Here is a 20,710-nt window from a genome sequence, read left to right as displayed (position 1 = left end):
ATCATGTCCTGTAGGTCTTTTTACATTACCAACACATGATTTTTTTCAGTAAGCCAATACAGTTAGGAAACTTTTTTATTAGCTTACCTGGTGATAGAAGTAGAAGAGGGGAAAAAAAGTGCATGTATCTCACCTACAGCCATACCACATTGGATAGACACAATCTCGTCTGATCTTGGAAGCTAAGCAGTGTTGGGTCTGGTTAGTACTTGGGTGGGAGACCACATGGGAACACTAGGTGCTGTAGTTTTTTTCACATTACTGTCAAATTGATTTTATTCTCTAGCTATTTAAATTGAAAACTTTTTCTTTTTATTGCCAGTACAGACATTTGGAAGAGGTCAAACAGACACAATAGCCATCACCTAAAGACTTACCACACTGTTTAGGCCCAATTCCAACTGCTTTTTGCAGCTAAACAGTGTTGAGCCTCTTTAGTAGTTTAATTTAAGACCCCCTGCTAATATCATGTCGTGTAGGTCTTTTTAGATTACCAACACATGATTTTTTTCAGTAAGCCAATACAGTTAGGAAACTTTTGTATTAGCTTACCCGGTGATAGAAGTAGAAGAGGGCAAAAAAGTGACTGTATCTCACATACAGCCATACCACATTGGATAGGCCCAATCTTGTCTTATCTTGAAAGCTAAGCAGTGTTGGGCCTGGTTAGTACTTGGGTGGGAGACGACATGGGAACACCAGGTGCTGTAGGTTTTTTCACATTACTGGCACATTGTTTTTATTCTCTAGCTATTTAAATTGGAAACTTTTTTTATTTTATTGCCAGTACAGACATTTGGAAGAGGTCAAACAGACACAATAGCCATCAACTAAAGACTTACCACACTGTTTAGGCCCAATTCCAACTGCTTTTGGCAGCTAAACAGTGTTGAGCCTCTTTAGTAGTTTAATTTAAGACCCCCTGCTAATATCATGTCCTGTAGGTCTTTTTACATTACCAACACATGATTTTTTTCAGTAAGCCAATACATTTAGAAAACTTTTTTATTAGCTTACCTGGTGATAGAAGTAGAAGAGGGCAAAAAGTGCCTATATTTCACCTACAGCCATACCACATTGGATAGGCCCAATCTCGTCTGATCTTGGAAGTTAAGCAGTGTTGGGCCTGGTTAGTACTTTGGTGGGAGACCACATAAGAACACCAGGTGCTCTAGGTCTTTTCACATTACTGGCAAATTGTTTTTATTCTTTAGCTATTTAAATTGGAAACTTTTTATTTTTATTGCCAGCACAGACATTTGGAAGAGGTCAAACAGACACAATAGCCATCACCTAAAGACTTACCACACTCTTTAGGGCCAATTCCAACTGCTTTTGGCAGCTAAACAGTGTTGAGCCTCTTTAGTAGTTTAATTTAAGACCCCCTGCTAATATCATGTCCTGTAGGTCTTTTTACATTACCAACACATGATTTTTTTCAGTAAGCCAATACAGTTAGGAAAATTTTTTATTAGCTTACCTGGTGATAGAAGTAGAAGAGGGCAAAAAGTGCCTATATTTCACCTACAGCCATACCACATTGGATAGGCCCAATCTCGTCTGATCTTGGAAGTTAAGCAGTGTTGGGCCTGGTTAGTACTGTGGTGGGAGACCACATAAGTACACCAGGTGCTCTAGGTCTTTTCACATTACTGGCAAATTGTTTTTATTCTCTAGCTATTTAAATTGGAAACTTTTTCTTTTTATTGCCAGCACTGACATTTGGAAGAGGTCAAACAGACACAATAGCCATCACCGAAAGACTTACCACACTGTTTAGGCCCAATTCCAACTGCTTTTGGCAGCTAAACAGTGTTACATTACCAACACATTAATTTTTTTTAGTAAGCCAATACAGTTAGGAAACTTTTTTATTAGCTTACCTGGTGATAGAAGTAGAAGAGGGCAAAAAAGTGCCTGTATCTCACCTACAGCCATACCACATTGGAAAGGCCCAATCTCGTCTGATCTTGGAAGCTAAGCAGTGTTTGGACTGGTTAGTACTTGGGTGGGAGACCACATGGGAACACCTGGTGCTGTAGCTTTTTTCACATTACTGGCAAATTGTTTTTATTCTCTAGCTATTTAAATTGGAAACTTTTTCTTTTTATTGCCAGCACAGACATTTGGAAGAGGTCAAACAGACGCAATAGCCAGCACCTAAAGACTTACCACACTGTTTAGGCCCAATTCCAACTGCTTTTGGCAGCTAAACAGTGTTGAGCCTCTTTAGTAGTTTAATTTAAGACCCCCTGCTAATATCATGTCCTGTAGGTCTTTTTACATTACCAACACATGATTTTTTTCAGTAAGCCAATACATTTAGGAAACTTTTTTATTAGCGTACCTGGTGATAGATGTAGAAGAGGGCAAAAAAGTGCCTGTGTCTCACCTACAGCCATACCACATTGGATAGGCCCAATCTCGTCTCATCTTGGAAGCTAAGCAGTGTTGGGCCTGGTTAGTACTTGGGTGGGAGACCACATGGGAACACCAGGTGCTGTAGGATTTTTCACATTACTGGCAAATTGTTTTTATTCTCTAGCTATTTAAATTGGAAACTTTTTCTTTTTATTGCCAGCACTGACATTTGGAAGAGGTCAAACAGACACAATAGCCATCACCTAAAGACTTACCACACTGTTTAAGCCCAATTCCAACTGCTTTTGGCAGCTAAACAGTGTAGAGCCTCTTTAGTAGTTTAATTTAAGACCCCCTGCTAATATCATGTCCTGTAGGTCTTTTTACATTACCAACACATGATTTTTTCCAGTAAGCCAATACAGTTAGGAAACTTTTTTATTAGCTTACCTGGTGATAGAAGTAGAAGAGGGCAAAAAAGTGCCTGTATCTCACCTATAGACATACTACATTGGATAGGCCCAATCTTATCTGATCTTGGAAGCAACGCAGTGTTGTACTTGGGTGGGAGACCACATGGGAACACCAAGTGCTGTAGGTTTTTCACATTACTGGCAATATTTTTTTAATTCTCTAGCTATTTAAATTGGAAACTATTTCTTTTTATTGCCAGCACAGACATTTGGAAGAGGTCAAACAGACACAATAGCCATCACCTAAAGACTTACCACACTGTTTAGGCCCAATTCCAACTGCTTTTGGCAGCTAAACAGTGTTGAGCCTCTTTAGTAGTTTAATTTAAGACCCCCTGCTAATATCATGTCCTGTAGGTCTTTTTACATTACCAACACATGATTTTTTTCAGTAAGCCAATACAGTTAGGAAACTTTTTTATTAGCTTACCTGGTGATAGAAGTAGAAGAGGGCAAAAAAGTGCCTGTATCTCACCTACAGCCATACCACATTGGATAGGCCCAATCTTGCCTGATCTTGGAAGCTAAGCAGTGTTGGGCCTGGTTAGTACTTGGGTGGGAGACCACATGGGAACACCAGGTGCTGTAGGTTTTTTCACATTACTGGCAAATTGTTTTTATTCTCTAGCGCTTTAAATTGGAAAGTTTTTCTTTTTATTGCCAGCACAGACATTTGGAAGAGGTCAAACAGACACAATAGCCATCACCTAAAGACTTACCACACTGTTTAGGCCCAATTCCAACTGCTTTTGGCAGCTAAACAGTGTTGAGCCTCTTTAGTAGTTTAATTTAAGACCCCCTGCTAATATCATGTCCTGTAGGTCTTTTTACATTACCAACACATGATTTTTTTCAGTAAGCCAATACAGTTAGGAAACTTTTTTATTAGCTTACCTGGTGATAGAAGTAGAAGAGGGCAAAAAAGTGCCTGTATCTCACCTACAGCCATACCACATTGGATAGGCCCAATCTCATCTGATCTTGGAAGCTAAGCAGTGTTGGGCCTGGTTAGTACTTGGGTGGGAGACCACATGGGAACACCAGGTGCTGAAGGTTTTTTCACATTACTGGCAAATAGTTTTTATTCTCTAGCTATTTAAATTGGAAACTTTTTCTTTATATTGCCAGTACAGACATTTGGAAGAGGTCAAACAGACACAATAGCCATCACCTAAAGACTTACCACACTGTTTTGGTCCAATTCTAACTGCTTTTGGCAGCTAAACAGTGTAGAGCCTCTTTAGTAGTTTAATTTAAGACCCCCTGCTAATATCATGTCCTGTAGGTCTTTTTACATTACCAACACATGATTTTTTCCAGTAAGCCAATACAGTTAGGAAACTTTTTTATTAGCTTACCTGGTGATAGAAGTAGAAGAGGGCAAAAAAGTGCCTGTATCTCACCTATAGACATACCACATTGAATAGGCCCAACCTTATCTGATCTTGGAAGCTAAGCAGTGTTGGGCTTGGTTGGTACTTGGGTGGGAGACCACATGGGAACACCAAGTGCTGTAGGTTTTTCACATTACTGGCAATTTTTTTTTATTCTCTAGCTATTTAAATTGGAAACTTTTTCTTTTTATTGCCAGCACAGACATTTGGAAGAGGTCAAACAGACACAATAGCCATCACCTAAAGACTTACCACACTGTTTAGGCCCAATTCCAACTGCTTTTGGCAGCTAAACAGTGTTGAGCCTCTTTAGTAGTTTAATTTAAGACCCCCTGCTAATATCATGTCCTGTAGGTCTTTTTACATTACCAACACATGATTTTTTTCAGTAAGCCAATACAGTTAGGAAACTTTTTTATTTGCTTACCTGGTGATAGAAGTAGAAGAGGGCAAAAAAGTGCCTGTATCTCACCTACAGCCATACCACATTGGATAGGCCCAATCTTGCCTGATCTTGGAAGCTAAGTTGGGCATGTTTAGTACTTGGGTGGGAGACCACATGGGAACACCAGGTGCTGTGGGTTTTTTCACATTACTGGTAAATTGTTTTTATTCTCTAGCTATTTAAATTGGAAACTTTTTCTTTTTATTGCCAGCACTGACATTTGGAAGAGGTCAAACAGACACAATAGCCATCACCTAAAGACTTACCACACTGTTTAGGCCCAATTCCAAATGCTTTTGGCAGCTAAACAGTGTTGAGCCTCTTTAGTAGTTTAATTTAAGACCCCCTGCTAATATCATGTTCTGTAGGTCTTTTTACATTACCAACACATGATTTTTTTCAGTAAGCCAATACAGTTAGGAAACTTTTTTATTAGCTTACCTGGTGATAGAAGTAGAAGAGGGCAAAAAAGTGCCTGTATTTCAACTACAGCCATACCACATTGGATAGGCCCAATCTCGTCTGATCTTGGAAGCTAAGCAGTGTTGGGCCTGGTTAGTACTTGGGTGGGAGACCACATGGGAACACCAGGTGCTGAAGGTTTTTTCACATTACTGGCAAATTGTTTTTATTCTCTAGCTATTTAAATTGGAAACTTTTTCTTTTTATTGCCAGCACAGACATTTGGAAGAGGTCAAACAGACACAATAGCCATCACCTAAAGACTTACCACACTGTTTAGGCCCAATTCCAACTGCTTTTGGCAGCTAAACAGTGTAGAGCCTCTTTAGTAGTTTAATTTAAGACCCCCTGCTAATATCATGTCCTGTAGGTCTTTTTACATTACCAACACATGATTTTTTTCAGTAAGCCAATACAGTTAGGAAACTTTTTTATTTGCTTACCTGGTGATAGAAGTAGAAGAGGGCAAAAAAGTGCCTGTATCTCACCTACAGCCATACCACATTGGATAGGCCCAATCTTGCCTGATCTTGGAAGCTAAGTTGGGCATGTTTAGTACTTGGGTGGGAGACCACATGGGAACACCAGGTGCTGTGGGTTTTTTCACATTACTGGTAAATTGTTTTTATTCTCTAGCTATTTAACTTGGAAACTTTTTCTTTTTATTGCCAGCACTGACATTTGGAAGAGGTCAAACAGACACAATAGCCATCACCTAAAGACTTACCACACTGTTTAGGCCCAATTCCAAATGCTTTTGGCAGCTAAACAGTGTTGAGCCTCTTTAGTAGTTTAATTTAAGACCCCCTGCTAATATCATGTTCTGTAGGTCTTTTTACATTACCAACACATGATTTTTTTCAGTAAGCCAATACAGTTAGGAAACTTTTTTATTAGCTTACCTGGTGATAGAAGTAGAAGAGGGCAAAAAAGTGCCTGTATTTCAACTACAGCCATACCACATTGGATAGGCCCAATCTCGTCTGATCTTGGAAGCTAAGCAGTGTTGGGCCTGGTTAGTACTTGGGTGGGAGACCACATGGGAACACCAGGTGCTGAAGGTTTTTTCACATTACTGGCAAATTGTTTTTATTCTCTAGCTATTTAAATTGGAAACTTTTTCTTTTTATTGCCAGCACAGACATTTGGAAGAGGTCAAACAGACACAATAGCCATCACCTAAAGACTTACCACACTGTTTAGGCCCAATTCCAACTGCTTTTGGCAGCTAAACAGTGTAGAGCCTCTTTAGTAGTTTAATTTAAGACCCCCTGCTAATATCATGTCCTGTAGGTCTTTTTACATTACCAACACATGATTTTTTCCAGTAAGCCAATACAGTTAGGAAACTTTTTTATTAGCTTACCTGGTGATAGAAGTAGAAGAGGGCAAAAAAGTGCCTGTATCTCACCTACAGCCATACCACATTGGATAGGCCCAATCCCGTCTGATCTTGGAAGCTAAGCAGTGTTGGGCCTGGTTAGTACTTGGGTGGGAGACCACATGGGAACACCAGGTGCTGAAGGTTTTTTCACATTACTGGCAATTTTTTTTTATTCTCTAGCTATATTAATTGGAAACTTTTTCTTTATATTGCCAGTACAGACATTTGGAAGAGGTCAAACAGACACAATAGCCATCACCTAAAGATTTACCACACTGTTTAGGCCCAATTCCAAATGCTTTTGGCAGCTAAACAGTGTTGAGCCTCTTTAGTAGTTTAATTTAAGACCCCTTGCTAATATCATGTTCTGTAGGTCTTTTTACATTACCAACACATGATTTTTTTCAGTAAACCAATACAGTTAGGAAACTTTTTTATTAGCTTACCTGGTGATAGAAGTAGAAGAGGGCAAAAAAGTGCCTGTATCTTACCTATAGACATACTACATTGGATAGGCCCAATCTTATCTGATCTTGGAAGCTAAGCAGTGTTGGGCTTGGTTTGTACTTGGGTGGGAGACCACATGGGAACACCAAGTGCTGTAGGTTTTTCACATTACTGGCAATTTTTTTTTATTCTCTAGCTATTTAAATTGGAAACTTTTTCTTTTTATTGCCAGCACAGACATTTGGAAGAGGTCAAACAGACACAATAGCCATCACCTAAAGACTTACCACACTGTTTAGGCCCAATTTCAACTGCTTTTGGCAGCTAAACAGTGTTGAGCCTCTTTAGTAGTTTAATTTAAGACCCCCTGCTAATATCATGTCCTGTAGGTCTTTTTACATTACCAACACATGATTTTTTTCAGTAAGCCAATGCAGTTAGGAAACTTTTTTATTAGCTTACCTGGTGATAGAAGTAGAAGAGGGCAAAAAAGTGCCTGTATCTCACCTACAGCCATACCACATTGGATAGGCCCAATCTTGCCTGATCTTGGAAGCTAAGCAGTGTTGGGCCTGGTTAGTACTTGGGTGGGAGACCACATGGGAACACCAGGTGCTGTAGGTTTTTTCACATTACTGGCAAATTGTTTTTATTCTCTAGCGCTTTAAATTGGAAAGTTTTTCTTTTTATTGCCAGCACTGACATTTGGAAGAGGTCAAACAGACACAATAGCCATCACCTAAAGATTTACCACACTGTTTAGGCCCAATTCCAAATGCTTTTGGCAGCTAAACAGTGTTGAGCCTCTTTAGTAGTTTAATTTAAGACCCCTTGCTAATATCATGTTCTGTAGGTCTTTTTACATTACCAACACATGATTTTTTTCAGTAAGCCAATACAGTTAGGAAACTTTTTTATTAGCTTACCTGGTGATAGAAGTAGAAGAGGGCAAAAAAGTGCCTGTATTTCACCTACAGCTATACCACATTGGATAGGCCCAATCTCGTCTGATCTTGGAAGCTAAGCAGTGTTGGGCCTGGTTAGTACTTGGGTGGGAGACCACATGGGAACACCAGGTGCTGAAGGTTTTTTCACATTACTGGCAAATTGTTTTTATTCTCTAGCTATTTAAATTGGAAACTTTTTCTTTTTATTGCCAGCACAGACATTTGGAAGAGGTCAAACAGACACAATAGCCATCACCTAAAGACTTACCACACTGTTTAGGCCCAATTCCAACTGCTTTTGGCAGCTAAACAGTGTTGAGCCTCTTTAGTAGTTTAATTTAAGACCCCCTGCTAATATCATGTCCTGTAGGTCTTTTTACATTACCAACACATGATTTTTTTCAGTAAGCCAATACAGTTAGGAAACTTTTTTATTTGCTTACCTGGTGATAGAAGTAGAAGAGGGCAAAAAAGTGCCTGTATCTCACCTACAGCCATACCACATTGGATAGGCCCAATCTTGCCTGATCTTGGAAGCTAAGTTGGGCATGTTTAGTACTTGGGTGGGAGACCACATGGGAACACCAGGTGCTGTGGTTTTTTTCACATTACTGGCAAATTGTTTTTATTCTCTAGCTATTTAAATTGGAAACTTTTTCTTTTTATTGCCAGCACTGACATTTGGAAGAGGTCAAACAGACACAATAGCCATCACCTAAAGACTTACCACACTGTTTAGGCCCAATTCCAAATGCTTTTGGCAGCTAAACAGTGTTGAGCCTCTTTAGTAGTTTAATTTAAGACCCCCTGCTAATATCATGTTCTGTAGGTCTTTTTACATTACCAACACATGATTTTTTTCAGTAAGCCAATACAGTTAGGAAACTTTTTTATTAGCTTACCTGGTGATAGAAGTAGAAGAGGGCAAAAAAGTGCCTGTATTTCAACTACAGCCATACCACATTGGATAGGCCCAATCTCGTCTGATCTTGGAAGCTAAGCAGTGTTGGGCCTGGTTAGTACTTGGGTGGGAGACCACATGGGAACACCAGGTGCTGAAGGTTTTTTCACATTACTGGCAAATTGTTTTTATTCTCTAGCTATTTAAATTGGAAACTTTTTCTTTTTATTGCCAGCACAGACATTTGGAAGAGGTCAAACAGACACAATAGCCATCACCTAAAGACTTACCACACTGTTTAGGCCCAATTCCAACTGCTTTTGGCAGCTAAACAGTGTAGAGCCTCTTTAGTAGTTTAATTTAAGACCCCCTGCTAATATCATGTCCTGTAGGTCTTTTTACATTACCAACACATGATTTTTTCCAGTAAGCCAATACAGTTAGGAAACTTTTTTATTAGCTTACCTGGTGATAGAAGTAGAAGAGGGCAAAAAAGTGCCTGTATCTCACCTACAGCCATACCACATTGGATAGGCCCAATCCCGTCTGATCTTGGAAGCTAAGCAGTGTTGGGCCTGGTTAGTACTTGGGTGGGAGACCACATGGGAACACCAGGTGCTGAAGGTTTTTTCACATTACTGGCAATTTTTTTTTTATTCTCTAGCTATTTTAATTGGAAACTTTTTCTTTATATTGCCAGTACAGACATTTGGAAGAGGTCAAACAGACACTAAAGCCATCACCTAAAGACTTACCACACTGTTTAGGCCCAATTCCAACTGCTTTTGGCAGCTAAACATTGTAGAGCCTCTTTAGTAGTTTAATTTAAGACCCCCTGCTAATATCATGTCCTGTAGTTCTTTTTACATTACCAACACATGATTTTTTCCAGTAAGCCAATACAGTTAGGAAACTTTTTTATTAGCTTACCTGGTGATAGAAGTAGAAGAGGGCAAAAAAGTGCCTGTATCTTACCTATAGACATACTACATTGGATAGGCCCAATCTTATCTGATCTTGGAAGCTAAGCAGTGTTGGGCTTGGTTTGTACTTGGGTGGGAGACCACATGGGAACACCAAGTGCTGTAGGTTTTTCACATTACTGGCAATTTTTTTTTATTCTCTAGCTATTTAAATTGGAAACTTTTTCTTTTTATTGCCAGCACAGACATTTGGAAGAGGTCAAACAGACACAATAGCCATCACCTAAAGACTTACCACACTGTTTAGGCCCAATTCCAACTGCTTTTGGCAGCTAAACAGTGTTGAGCCTCTTTAGTAGTTTAATTTAAGACCCCCTGCTAATATCATGTCCTGTAGGTCTTTTTACATTACCAACACATGATTTTTTTCAGTAAGCCAATGCAGTTAGGAAACTTTTTTATTAGCTTACCTGGTGATAGAAGTAGAAGAGGGCAAAAAAGTGTTTGTATCTCACCTACAGCCATACCACATTGGATAGGCCCAATCTTGCCTTATCTTGGAAGCTAAGCAGTGTTGGGCCTGGTTAGTACTTGGGTGGGAGACCACATGGGAACACCAGGTGCTGTAGGTTTTTTCACATTACTGGCAAATTGTTTTTATTCTCTAGCGCTTTAAATTGGAAAGTTTTTCTTTTTATTGCCAGCACTGACATTTGGAAGAGGTCAAACAGACACAATAGCCATCACCTAAAGATTTACCACACTGTTTAGGCCCAATTCCAAATGCTTTTGGCAGCTAAACAGTGTTGAGCCTCTTTAGTAGTTTAATTTAAGACCCCTTGCTAATATCATGTTCTGTAGGTCTTTTTACATTACCAACACATGATTTTTTTCAGTAAGCCAATACAGTTAGGAAACTTTTTTATTAGCTTACCTGGTGATAGAAGTAGAAGAGGGCAAAAAAGTGCCTGTATTTCACCTACAGCTATACCACATTGGATAGGCCCAATCTCGTCTGATCTTGGAAGCTAAGCAGTGTTGGGCCTGGTTAGTACTTGGGTGGGAGACCACATGGGAACACCAGGTGCTGAAAGTTTTTTCACATTACTGGCAAATTGTTTTTATTCTCTAGCTATTTAAATTGGAAACTTTTTCTTTTTATTGCCAGCACAGACATTTGGAAGAGGTCAAACAGACACAATAGCCATCACCTAAAGACTTACCACACGGTTTAGGCCCAATTCTAACTGCTTTTGGCAGCTAAACAGTGTTGAGCCTCTTTAGTAGTTTAATTTAAGACCCCCTGCTAATATCATGTCCTGTAGGTCTTTTTACATTACCAACACATGATTTTTTTCAGTAAGCCAATACAGTTAGGAAACTTTTTTATTAGCTTACCTGGTGATAGAAGTAGAAGAGGGCAAAAAAGTGCCTGTATTTCACCTACAGCCATACCACATTGGATAGGCCCAATCTCGTCTGATCTTGGAAGCTAAGCAGTGTTGGGCCTGGTTAGTACTTGGGTGGGAGACCACATGGGAACATCAAGTGCTGTAGGTTTTTCACATTACTGGCAATTTTTTTTATTCTCTAGCTATTTAAATTGGAAACTTTTTCTTTTTATTGCCAGCACAGACATTTGGAAGCGGTCAAACAGACACAATAGCCATCACCTAAAGACTTACCACACTGTTTAGGCCCAATTCCAACTGCTTTTGGCAGCTAAACAGTGTTGAGCCTCTTTAGTAGTTTAATTTAAGACCCCCTGCTAATATCATGTCCTGTAGGTCTTTTTACATTACCAACACATGATTTTTTTCAGTAAGCCAATACAGTTAGGAAACTTTTTTATTTGCTTACCTGGTGATAGAAGTAGAAGAGGGCAAAAAAGTGCCTGTATCTCACCTACAGCCATACCACATTGGATAGGCCCAATCTTGCCTGATCTTGGAAGCTAAGTTGGGCATGTTTAGTACTTGGGTGGGAGACCACATGGGAACACCAGGTGCTGTAGGTTTTTTCACATTACTGGCAAATTGTTTTTATTCTCTAGCGCTTTAAATTGGAAAGTTTTTCTTTTTATTGCCAGCACTGACATTTGGAAGAGGTCAAACAGACACAATAGCCATCACCTAAAGACTTACCACACTGTTTAGGCCCAATTCCAACTGCTTTTGGCAGCTAAACAGTGTTGAGCCTCTTTAGTAGTTTAATTTAAGACCCCCTGCTAATATCATGTCCTGTAGGTCTTTTTACATTACCAACACATGATTTTTTTCAGTAAGCCAATACAGTTAGGAAACTTTTTTATTAGCTTACCTGGTGATAGAAGTAGAAGAGGGCAAAAAAGTGCCTGTATCTCACCTACAGCCATACCACATTGGATAGGCCCAATCTCGTCTGATCTTGGAAATTAAGCAGTGTTGGGAATGGTTAGTACTTTGGTGGGAGAACACATAAGAACACCAGGTGCTCTAGGTCTTTTCACATTACTGGCAAATTGTTTTTATTCTCTAGCTATTTAAATTGGAAACTTTTTATTTTTATTGCCAGCACAGACATTTGGAAGAGGTCAAACAGACACAATACCCATCACCTAAAGACTTACCACACTGTTTAGGGCCAATTCCAACTGCTTTTGGCAGCTAAACAGTGTTGAGCCTCTTTAGTAGTTTAATTTAAGACCCCCTGCTAATATCATGTCCTGTAGGTCTTTTTACATTACCAACACATGATTTTTTTCAGTAAGCCAATACAGTTAGGAAACTTTTTTATTAGCTTACATGGTGATAGAAGTAGAAGAGGGCAAAAAAGTGCCTGTATCTCACCTACAGCCATACCACATTGGATAGGCCCAATCTCGTCTGATCTTGGAAGCTAAGCAGTGTTGGGCCTGGTTAGTACTTGGGTGGGAGACCACATGGGAACACCAGATGCTGTAGATTTTTTCACATTACTGGCAATTTTTTTTTATTCTCTAGCTATTTAAATTGGAAACTTTTTCTTTTTATTGCCAGCACAGACATTTGGAAGAGGTCAAACAGACACAATAGCCATCACCTAAAGACTTACCACACTGTTTAGGCCCAATTCCAACTGCTTTTGGCAGCTAAACAGTGTAGAGCCTCTTTAGTAGTTTAATTTAAGACCCCCTGCTAATATCATGTCCTGTAGGTCTTTTTACATTACCAACACATGATTTTTTCCAGTAAGCCAATACAGTTAGGAAACTTTTTTATTAGCTTACCTGGTGATAGAAGTAGAAGAGGGCAAAAAAGTGCCTGTATCTCACCTACAGCCATACCACATTGGATAGGCCCAATCCCGTCTGATCTTGGAAGCTAAGCAGTGTTGGGCCTGGTTAGTACTTGGGTGGGAGACCACATGGGAACACCAGGTGCTGAAGGTTTTTTCACATTACTGGCAATTTTTTTTTTATTCTCTAGCTATTTTAATTGGAAACTTTTTCTTTATATTGCCAGTACAGACATTTGGAAGAGGTCAAACAGACACTAAAGCCATCACCTAAAGACTTACCACACTGTTTAGGCCCAATTCCAACTGCTTTTGGCAGCTAAACATTGTAGAGCCTCTTTAGTAGTTTAATTTAAGACCCCCTGCTAATATCATGTCCTGTAGTTCTTTTTACATTACCAACACATGATTTTTTCCAGTAAGCCAATACAGTTAGGAAACTTTTTTATTAGCTTACCTGGTGATAGAAGTAGAAGAGGGCAAAAAAGTGCCTGTATCTTACCTATAGACATACTACATTGGATAGGCCCAATCTTATCTGATCTTGGAAGCTAAGCAGTGTTGGGCTTGGTTTGTACTTGGGTGGGAGACCACATGGGAACACCAAGTGCTGTAGGTTTTTCACATTACTGGCAATTTTTTTTTATTCTCTAGCTATTTAAATTGGAAACTTTTTCTTTTTATTGCCAGCACAGACATTTGGAAGAGGTCAAACAGACACAATAGCCATCACCTAAAGACTTACCACACTGTTTAGGCCCAATTCCAACTGCTTTTGGCAGCTAAACAGTGTTGAGCCTCTTTAGTAGTTTAATTTAAGACCCCCTGCTAATATCATGTCCTGTAGGTCTTTTTACATTACCAACACATGATTTTTTTCAGTAAGCCAATGCAGTTAGGAAACTTTTTTATTAGCTTACCTGGTGATAGAAGTAGAAGAGGGCAAAAAAGTGCCTGTATCTCACCTACAGCCATACCACATTGGATAGGCCCAATCTTGCCTTATCTTGGAAGCTAAGCAGTGTTGGGCCTGGTTAGTACTTGGGTGGGAGACCACATGGGAACACCAGGTGCTGTAGGTTTTTTCACATTACTGGCAAATTGTTTTTATTCTCTAGCGCTTTAAATTGGAAAGTTTTTCTTTTTATTGCCAGCACTGACATTTGGAAGAGGTCAAACAGACACAATAGCCATCACCTAAAGATTTACCACACTGTTTAGGCCCAATTCCAAATGCTTTTGGCAGCTAAACAGTGTTGAGCCTCTTTAGTAGTTTAATTTAAGACCCCTTGCTAATATCATGTTCTGTAGGTCTTTTTACATTACCAACACATGATTTTTTTCAGTAAGCCAATACAGTTAGGAAACTTTTTTATTAGCTTACCTGGTGATAGAAGTAGAAGAGGGCAAAAAAGTGCCTGTATTTCACCTACAGCTATACCACATTGGATAGGCCCAATCTCGTCTGATCTTGAAAGCTAAGCAGTGTTGGGCCTGGTTAGTACTTGGGTGGGAGACCACATGGGAACACCAGGTGCTGAAAGTTTTTTCACATTACTGGCAAATTGTTTTTATTCTCTAGCTATTTAAATTGGAAACTTTTTCTTTTTATTGCCAGCACAGACATTTGGAAGAGGTCAAACAGACACAATAGCCATCACCTAAAGACTTACCACACGGTTTAGGCCCAATTCTAACTGCTTTTGGCAGCTAAACAGTGTTGAGCCTCTTTAGTAGTTTAATTTAAGACCCCCTGCTAATATCATGTCCTGTAGGTCTTTTTACATTACCAACACATGATTTTTTTCAGTAAGCCAATACAGTTAGGAAACTTTTTTATTAGCTTACCTGGTGATAGAAGTAGAAGAGGGCAAAAAAGTGCCTGTATTTCACCTACAGCCATACCACATTGGATAGGCCCAATCTCGTCTGATCTTGGAAGCTAAGCAGTGTTGGGCCTGGTTAGTACTTGGGTGGGAGACCACATGGGAACATCAAGTGCTGTAGGTTTTTCACATTACTGGCAATTTTTTTTATTCTCTAGCTATTTAAATTGGAAACTTTTTCTTTTTATTGCCAGCACAGACATTTGGAAGCGGTCAAACAGACACAATAGCCATCACCTAAAGACTTACCACACTGTTTAGGCCCAATTCCAACTGCTTTTGGCAGCTAAACAGTGTTGAGCCTCTTTAGTAGTTTAATTTAAGACCCCCTGCTAATATCATGTCCTGTAGGTCTTTTTACATTACCAACACATGATTTTTTTCAGTAAGCCAATACAGTTAGGAAACTTTTTTATTTGCTTACCTGGTGATAGAAGTAGAAGAGGGCAAAAAAGTGCCTGTATCTCACCTACAGCCATACCACATTGGATAGGCCCAATCTTGCCTGATCTTGGAAGCTAAGTTGGGCATGTTTAGTACTTGGGTGGGAGACCACATGGGAACACCAGGTGCTGTAGGTTTTTTCACATTACTGGCAAATTGTTTTTATTCTCTAGCGCTTTAAATTGGAAAGTTTTTCTTTTTATTGCCAGCACTGACATTTGGAAGAGGTCAAACAGACACAATAGCCATCACCTAAAGACTTACCACACTGTTTAGGCCCAATTCCAACTGCTTTTGGCAGCTAAACAGTGTTGAGCCTCTTTAGTAGTTTAATTTAAGACCCCCTGCTAATATCATGTCCTGTAGGTCTTTTTACATTACCAACACATGATTTTTTTCAGTAAGCCAATACAGTTAGGAAACTTTTTTATTAGCTTACCTGGTGATAGAAGTAGAAGAGGGCAAAAAAGTGCCTGTATCTCACCTACAGCCATACCACATTGGATAGGCCCAATCTCGTCTGATCTTGGAAATTAAGCAGTGTTGGGAATGGTTAGTACTTTGGTGGGAGAACACATAAGAACACCAGGTGCTCTAGGTCTTTTCACATTACTGGCAAATTGTTTTTATTCTCTAGCTATTTAAATTGGAAACTTTTTATTTTTATTGCCAGCACAGACATTTGGAAGAGGTCAAACAGACACAATACCCATCACCTAAAGACTTACCACACTGTTTAGGGCCAATTCCAACTGCTTTTGGCAGCTAAACAGTGTTGAGCCTCTTTAGTAGTTTAATTTAAGACCCCCTGCTAATATCATGTCCTGTAGGTCTTTTTACATTACCAACACATGATTTTTTTCAGTAAGCCAATACAGTTAGGAAACTTTTTTATTAGCTTACATGGTGATAGAAGTAGAAGAGGGCAAAAAAGTGCCTGTATCTCACCTACAGCCATACCACATTGGATAGGCCCAATCTCGTCTGATCTTGGAAGCTAAGCAGTGTTGGGCCTGGTTAGTACTTGGGTGGGAGACCACATGGGAACACCAGATGCTGTAGATTTTTTCACATTACTGGCAATTTTTTTTTATTCTCTAGCTATTTAAATTGGAAACTTTTTCTTTTTATTGCCAGCACAGACATTTGGAAGAGGTCAAACAGACACAATAGCCATCACCTAAAGCAGTGGTTCCCAAACTGTGTGCCGTGACTCCATGGGGTGCCCCGGGACACTTGCAGGGGTGCCTCGGGTTGATGGTACAAGACCAACTAAAATAATTTATGGTCCATTATTTATGGACAAAACCAGTTCTGGTGACTGCCAGTCATAAAATATGTGTACAAACAGAACCCTTTACAATATAAATGAACCTTAGGATCACATATAAACACAAATCACTTCATTTTATATATTTTTTCTAAATTTTTTTGGCCTTGGGGTGCAGTGAAAAAACTCTTGTACTCTAGGGTGCCGTGATTTAAAAAAGATTGGGAACCCCTGACCTAAAGACTTACCACACTGTTTAGGCCCAATTCCAACTGCTTTTGGCAGCTAAACAGTGTTGAGCCTCTTTAGTAGTTTAATTTAAGACCCCCTGCTAATATCATGTCCTGTAGGTCTTTTTACATTACCAACACATGATTTTTTTCAGTAAGCCAATACAGTTAGGAAACTTTTTTATTAGCTTACCTGGTGATAGAAGTAGAAGAGGGCAAAAAAGTGACTGTATTTCACCTACAGCCATACCACATTGGATAGGCCCAATCTCGTCTGATCTTGGAAGTTAAGCAGTGTTGGGCCTGGTTAGTACTTTGGTGGGAGACCCCATGGGAACACCAGGTGCTCTAGGTCTTTTCACATTACTGGCAAATTGTTTTTATTCTCTAGCTATTTAAATTGGAAACTTTTTCTTTTTATTGCCAGCACAGACATTTGGAAGAGGTCAAACAGACACAATAACCATCACCTAAAGACTTACCACACTGTTTAGGCCCAATTCCAACTGCTTTTGGCAGCTAAACAGTGTTGAGCCTCTTTAGTAGTTTAATTTAAGACCCCCTGCTAATATCATGTCCTGTAGGTATTTTTACATTACCAACACATGATTTTTTTCAGTAAGACAATACAGTTAGGAAACTTTTTTATTAGCTTACCTGGTGATAGAAGTAGAAGAGGGCAAAAAAGTGCCTGTATCTCACCTACAGCCACACCACATTGGATAGGCCCAATCTCGTCTGATCTTGGAAGCTAAACAGTGTTGGGCCTGGTTAGTACTTGGGTGGGAGACCACATGGGAACACCAGGTGCTGTAGGTTTTTTCACATTACTAGCAAATTGTTTTTATTCTCTAGCTATTTAAATTGGAAACTTTTTCTTTATATTGCCAGTACAGACATTTGGAAGAGGTCAAACAGACACAATAGCCATCACCTAAAGACTTACCACACGGTTTAGGCCCAATTCCAACTGCTTTTGGCAGCTAAACAGTGTAGAGCCTCTTTAGTAGTTTAATTTAAGACCCCCTGCTAATATCATGTCCTGTAGGTCTTTTTACATTACCAACACATGATTTTTTTCAGTAAGCCAATACAGTTAGGAAACTTTTGTATTAGCTTACCTGGTGATAGAAGTAGAAGAGGGCAAAAAAGTGCCTTTATCTCACCTACAGCCATACCACATTGGATAAGCCCAATCTCGTCTGATCTTGGAAGTTAAGCAGTGTTGGGCCTGGTTAGTACTTTGGTGGGAGACCACATGGGAACACCAGGTGCTCTAGGTCTTTTCACATTACTGGCAAATTGTTTTTATTCTCTAGCTATTTAAATTGGAAACTTTTTCTTTTTATTGCCAGCACAGACATTTGGAAGAGGTCAAACAGACACAATAGCCATCACCTAAAGACTTACCACACTGTTTAGGCCCAATTCCAACTGCTTTTGGCAGCTAAACAGTGTTGAGCCTCTTTAGTAGTTTAATTTAAGACCCCCTGCTAATATCATGTCCTGTAGGTCTTTTTACATTACCAACACATGATTTTTTTTCAGTAAGCCAATAATTTAGGAAACTTTTTTATTAGCTTACCTGGTGATAGAAGTAGAAGAGGGCAAAAAGTGCCTGTATTTTACCTACAGCCATACCACATTGGATAGGCCCAATCTCGTCTGATCTTGGAAGTTAAGCAGTGTTGGGCCTGGTTAGTACTTTGGTGGGAGACCACATGGGAACACCAGGTGCTCTAGGTCTTTTCACATTACTGGCAAATTGTTTTTATTCTCTAGCTATTTAAATTGGAAACTTTTTCTTTTTATTGCCAGCACAGACATTTGGAAGACGTCAAACAGACACAATAACCATCACCTAAAGACTTACCACACTGTTTAGGCCCAATTCCAACTGCTTTTGGCAGCTAAACAGTGTTGAGCCTCTTTAGTAGTTTAATTTAAGACCCCCTGCTAATATCATGTCCTGTAGGTCTTTTTACATTACCAACACATGATTTTTTTCAGTAAGCCAATACAGTTAGGAAACTTTTTTATTAGCTTACCTGGTGATAGAAGTAGAAGAGGGCAAAAAAGTGCTTGTATCTCACCTACAGCCATACCACATTGGATAGGCCTGATCTTGGAAGCTAAGCAGTGTTGGGCCTGGTTAGTACTTGGATGGGAGACCACATGGGAACACCAGGTGCTGTAGGTTTTTTCACATTACTGGCAAATTGTTTTTATTCTCTAGCTATTTAAATTGGAAACTTTTTCTTTATATTGCCAGTACAGACATTTGGAAGAGGTCAAACAGACACAATAGCCATCACCTAAAGACTTACCACACTGTTTAGGCCCAATTCCAACTGCTTTTGTCAGCTAAACAGTGTAGAGCCTCTTTAGTAGTTTAATTTAAGACCCCCTGCTAATATCATGTCCTGTAGGTCTTTTTACATTACCAACACATGATTTTTTTCAGTAAGCCAATACAGTTAGGAAACTTTTTTATTAGCTTACCTGGTGATAGAAGTAGAAGAGGGCAAAAAAGTGCCTGAATTTTACCTACAGCCATACCACATTGGATAGGCCCAATCTCGTCTGATCTTGGAAGTTAAGCAGTGTTGGGCCTGGTTAGTACTTTGGTGGGAGACCACATGGGAACACCAGGTGCTCTAGGTCTTTTCACATTACTGGCAAATTGTTTTTATTCTCTAGCTATTTAAATTGGAAACTTTTTCTTTTTATTGCCAGCACAGACATTTGGAAGACGTCAAACAGACACAATAACCATCACCTAAAGACTTACCACACTGTTTAGTCCCAATTCCAACTGCTTTTGGCAGCTAAACAGTGTTGAGCCTCTTTAGTAGTTTAATTTAAGACCCCCTGCTAATATCATGTCCTGTAGGTCTTTTTACATTACCAACACATGATTTTTTTCAGTAAGCCAATACAGTTAGGAAACTTTTTTATTAGCTTACCTGGTGATAGAAGTAGAAGAGGGCAAAAAAGTGCCTGTATCTCACCTACAGCCATACCACATTGGATAGGCCTGATCTTGGAAGCTAAGCAGTGTTGGGCCTGGTTAGTACTTGGGTGGGAGACCACATGGGAACACCAGGTGCTGTAGGTTTTTTCACATTACTGGCAAATTGTTTTTATTCTCTAGCTATTTAAATTGGAAACTTTTTCTTTTTATTGCCAGCACTGACATTTGGAAGAGGTCAAACAGACACAATAGCCATCACCTAAAGACTTACCACACTGTTTAGGCCCAATTCCAAATGCTTTTGGCAGCTAAACAGTGTTGAGCCTCTTTAGTGGTTTAATTTAAGACCTCCTGCTAATATCATGTTCTGTAGGTCTTTTTACATTACCAACACATGATTTTTTTCAGTAATCCAATACAGTTAGGAAACTTTTTTATTAGCTTACCTGGTGATAGAAGTAGAAGAGGGCAAAAAAGTGCCTGTATTTCACCTACAGCCATACCACATTGGATAAGCCCAATCTCGTCTGATCTTGGAAGTTAAGCAGTGTTGGGCCTGGTTAGTACTTTGGTGGGAGACCACATGGGAACACCAGGTGCTCTAGGTCTTTTCACATTACTGGCAAATTGTTTTTATTCTCTAGCTATTTAAATTGGAAACTTTTTCTTTTTTTTGCCAGCACAGACATTTGGAAGAGGTCAAACAGACACAATAGCCATCACCTAAAGACTTACCACACTGTTTAGGCCCAATTCCAACTGCTTTTTGCAGCTAAACAGTGTTGAGCCTCTTTAGTAGTTTAATTTAAGACCCCCTGCTAATATCATGTCGTGTAGGTCTTTTTAGATTACCAACACATGATTTTTTTCAGTAAGCCAATACAGTTAGGAAACTTTTGTATTAGCTTACCCGG

The 20,710-nt window shown here is 39.4% G+C and overlaps 21 non-coding genes and 19 pseudogenes across 21 annotated transcripts; all 40 read left to right on the top strand.

Annotated features, from left to right (window-relative positions):
• The first annotated feature begins 131 nt into the window (after positions 1-131).
• Positions 132-250, top strand: LOC146028327 (5S ribosomal RNA; annotated as a pseudogene).
• Positions 251-595: 345 nt separating this feature from the next.
• LOC146029597 (5S ribosomal RNA) lies at positions 596-714 on the top strand (annotated as a pseudogene).
• A 345-nt stretch (positions 715-1,059) lies between these two features.
• On the top strand, positions 1,060-1,178 carry LOC146027729 (5S ribosomal RNA). The gene has a single exon (XR_014455116.1). It is a non-coding gene; the product is annotated as a 5S ribosomal RNA (ribosomal RNA).
• A 344-nt stretch (positions 1,179-1,522) lies between these two features.
• LOC146028471 (5S ribosomal RNA) lies at positions 1,523-1,641 on the top strand (annotated as a pseudogene).
• A 285-nt stretch (positions 1,642-1,926) lies between these two features.
• LOC146028885 (5S ribosomal RNA) lies at positions 1,927-2,045 on the top strand (annotated as a pseudogene).
• A 345-nt stretch (positions 2,046-2,390) lies between these two features.
• LOC146028310 (5S ribosomal RNA) lies at positions 2,391-2,509 on the top strand (annotated as a pseudogene).
• Positions 2,510-3,307: 798 nt separating this feature from the next.
• LOC146027631 (5S ribosomal RNA) lies at positions 3,308-3,426 on the top strand. The gene has a single exon (XR_014455022.1). It is a non-coding gene; the product is annotated as a 5S ribosomal RNA (ribosomal RNA).
• Positions 3,427-3,771: 345 nt separating this feature from the next.
• Positions 3,772-3,890, top strand: LOC146033982 (5S ribosomal RNA). Its single transcript, XR_014459390.1, has one exon. It is a non-coding gene; the product is annotated as a 5S ribosomal RNA (ribosomal RNA).
• Positions 3,891-4,235: 345 nt separating this feature from the next.
• On the top strand, positions 4,236-4,354 carry LOC146029093 (5S ribosomal RNA; annotated as a pseudogene).
• Positions 4,355-5,157: 803 nt separating this feature from the next.
• On the top strand, positions 5,158-5,276 carry LOC146027563 (5S ribosomal RNA). The gene has a single exon (XR_014454960.1). It is a non-coding gene; the product is annotated as a 5S ribosomal RNA (ribosomal RNA).
• An 804-nt stretch (positions 5,277-6,080) lies between these two features.
• Positions 6,081-6,199, top strand: LOC146027562 (5S ribosomal RNA). The gene has a single exon (XR_014454959.1). It is a non-coding gene; the product is annotated as a 5S ribosomal RNA (ribosomal RNA).
• Positions 6,200-6,544: 345 nt separating this feature from the next.
• Positions 6,545-6,663, top strand: LOC146033736 (5S ribosomal RNA). Its single transcript, XR_014459145.1, has one exon. It is a non-coding gene; the product is annotated as a 5S ribosomal RNA (ribosomal RNA).
• Positions 6,664-7,008: 345 nt separating this feature from the next.
• Positions 7,009-7,127, top strand: LOC146028862 (5S ribosomal RNA; annotated as a pseudogene).
• Positions 7,128-7,471: 344 nt separating this feature from the next.
• LOC146027629 (5S ribosomal RNA) lies at positions 7,472-7,590 on the top strand. Its single transcript, XR_014455020.1, has one exon. It is a non-coding gene; the product is annotated as a 5S ribosomal RNA (ribosomal RNA).
• Positions 7,591-7,935: 345 nt separating this feature from the next.
• On the top strand, positions 7,936-8,054 carry LOC146035038 (5S ribosomal RNA). The gene has a single exon (XR_014460442.1). It is a non-coding gene; the product is annotated as a 5S ribosomal RNA (ribosomal RNA).
• An 804-nt stretch (positions 8,055-8,858) lies between these two features.
• On the top strand, positions 8,859-8,977 carry LOC146027561 (5S ribosomal RNA). The gene has a single exon (XR_014454958.1). It is a non-coding gene; the product is annotated as a 5S ribosomal RNA (ribosomal RNA).
• Positions 8,978-9,322: 345 nt separating this feature from the next.
• Positions 9,323-9,441, top strand: LOC146033735 (5S ribosomal RNA). Its single transcript, XR_014459144.1, has one exon. It is a non-coding gene; the product is annotated as a 5S ribosomal RNA (ribosomal RNA).
• Positions 9,442-9,787: 346 nt separating this feature from the next.
• On the top strand, positions 9,788-9,906 carry LOC146028861 (5S ribosomal RNA; annotated as a pseudogene).
• A 344-nt stretch (positions 9,907-10,250) lies between these two features.
• On the top strand, positions 10,251-10,369 carry LOC146028854 (5S ribosomal RNA; annotated as a pseudogene).
• A 345-nt stretch (positions 10,370-10,714) lies between these two features.
• On the top strand, positions 10,715-10,833 carry LOC146028043 (5S ribosomal RNA; annotated as a pseudogene).
• A 345-nt stretch (positions 10,834-11,178) lies between these two features.
• Positions 11,179-11,297, top strand: LOC146035018 (5S ribosomal RNA). Its single transcript, XR_014460421.1, has one exon. It is a non-coding gene; the product is annotated as a 5S ribosomal RNA (ribosomal RNA).
• A 343-nt stretch (positions 11,298-11,640) lies between these two features.
• On the top strand, positions 11,641-11,754 carry LOC146029823 (5S ribosomal RNA; annotated as a pseudogene).
• Positions 11,755-12,099: 345 nt separating this feature from the next.
• On the top strand, positions 12,100-12,218 carry LOC146029665 (5S ribosomal RNA; annotated as a pseudogene).
• A 345-nt stretch (positions 12,219-12,563) lies between these two features.
• Positions 12,564-12,682, top strand: LOC146027716 (5S ribosomal RNA). The gene has a single exon (XR_014455104.1). It is a non-coding gene; the product is annotated as a 5S ribosomal RNA (ribosomal RNA).
• Positions 12,683-13,027: 345 nt separating this feature from the next.
• On the top strand, positions 13,028-13,146 carry LOC146033734 (5S ribosomal RNA). The gene has a single exon (XR_014459143.1). It is a non-coding gene; the product is annotated as a 5S ribosomal RNA (ribosomal RNA).
• Positions 13,147-13,492: 346 nt separating this feature from the next.
• On the top strand, positions 13,493-13,611 carry LOC146028860 (5S ribosomal RNA; annotated as a pseudogene).
• A 344-nt stretch (positions 13,612-13,955) lies between these two features.
• LOC146028853 (5S ribosomal RNA) lies at positions 13,956-14,074 on the top strand (annotated as a pseudogene).
• Positions 14,075-14,419: 345 nt separating this feature from the next.
• LOC146028536 (5S ribosomal RNA) lies at positions 14,420-14,538 on the top strand (annotated as a pseudogene).
• A 345-nt stretch (positions 14,539-14,883) lies between these two features.
• On the top strand, positions 14,884-15,002 carry LOC146035016 (5S ribosomal RNA). The gene has a single exon (XR_014460420.1). It is a non-coding gene; the product is annotated as a 5S ribosomal RNA (ribosomal RNA).
• Positions 15,003-15,345: 343 nt separating this feature from the next.
• On the top strand, positions 15,346-15,459 carry LOC146029822 (5S ribosomal RNA; annotated as a pseudogene).
• Positions 15,460-15,804: 345 nt separating this feature from the next.
• On the top strand, positions 15,805-15,923 carry LOC146029664 (5S ribosomal RNA; annotated as a pseudogene).
• A 345-nt stretch (positions 15,924-16,268) lies between these two features.
• On the top strand, positions 16,269-16,387 carry LOC146027715 (5S ribosomal RNA). The gene has a single exon (XR_014455103.1). It is a non-coding gene; the product is annotated as a 5S ribosomal RNA (ribosomal RNA).
• A 671-nt stretch (positions 16,388-17,058) lies between these two features.
• On the top strand, positions 17,059-17,177 carry LOC146034740 (5S ribosomal RNA). The gene has a single exon (XR_014460144.1). It is a non-coding gene; the product is annotated as a 5S ribosomal RNA (ribosomal RNA).
• A 345-nt stretch (positions 17,178-17,522) lies between these two features.
• On the top strand, positions 17,523-17,641 carry LOC146034404 (5S ribosomal RNA). The gene has a single exon (XR_014459810.1). It is a non-coding gene; the product is annotated as a 5S ribosomal RNA (ribosomal RNA).
• A 345-nt stretch (positions 17,642-17,986) lies between these two features.
• Positions 17,987-18,105, top strand: LOC146034244 (5S ribosomal RNA). Its single transcript, XR_014459651.1, has one exon. It is a non-coding gene; the product is annotated as a 5S ribosomal RNA (ribosomal RNA).
• A 344-nt stretch (positions 18,106-18,449) lies between these two features.
• On the top strand, positions 18,450-18,568 carry LOC146034619 (5S ribosomal RNA). Its single transcript, XR_014460024.1, has one exon. It is a non-coding gene; the product is annotated as a 5S ribosomal RNA (ribosomal RNA).
• Positions 18,569-18,913: 345 nt separating this feature from the next.
• Positions 18,914-19,022, top strand: LOC146029292 (5S ribosomal RNA; annotated as a pseudogene).
• Positions 19,023-19,367: 345 nt separating this feature from the next.
• Positions 19,368-19,486, top strand: LOC146034618 (5S ribosomal RNA). The gene has a single exon (XR_014460023.1). It is a non-coding gene; the product is annotated as a 5S ribosomal RNA (ribosomal RNA).
• A 345-nt stretch (positions 19,487-19,831) lies between these two features.
• LOC146029352 (5S ribosomal RNA) lies at positions 19,832-19,940 on the top strand (annotated as a pseudogene).
• Positions 19,941-20,285: 345 nt separating this feature from the next.
• LOC146034243 (5S ribosomal RNA) lies at positions 20,286-20,404 on the top strand. The gene has a single exon (XR_014459650.1). It is a non-coding gene; the product is annotated as a 5S ribosomal RNA (ribosomal RNA).
• Positions 20,405-20,710: the final 306 nt, after the last annotated feature.

This window comes from Crinia signifera, chromosome 8 (assembly GCF_055691185.1).
Source record: "Crinia signifera chromosome 8, ASM5569118v1, whole genome shotgun sequence".
Taxonomy (NCBI): Eukaryota; Metazoa; Chordata; class Amphibia; order Anura; family Myobatrachidae; genus Crinia; species Crinia signifera.
This window is presented reverse-complemented; position numbering and strand designations above follow the sequence as displayed.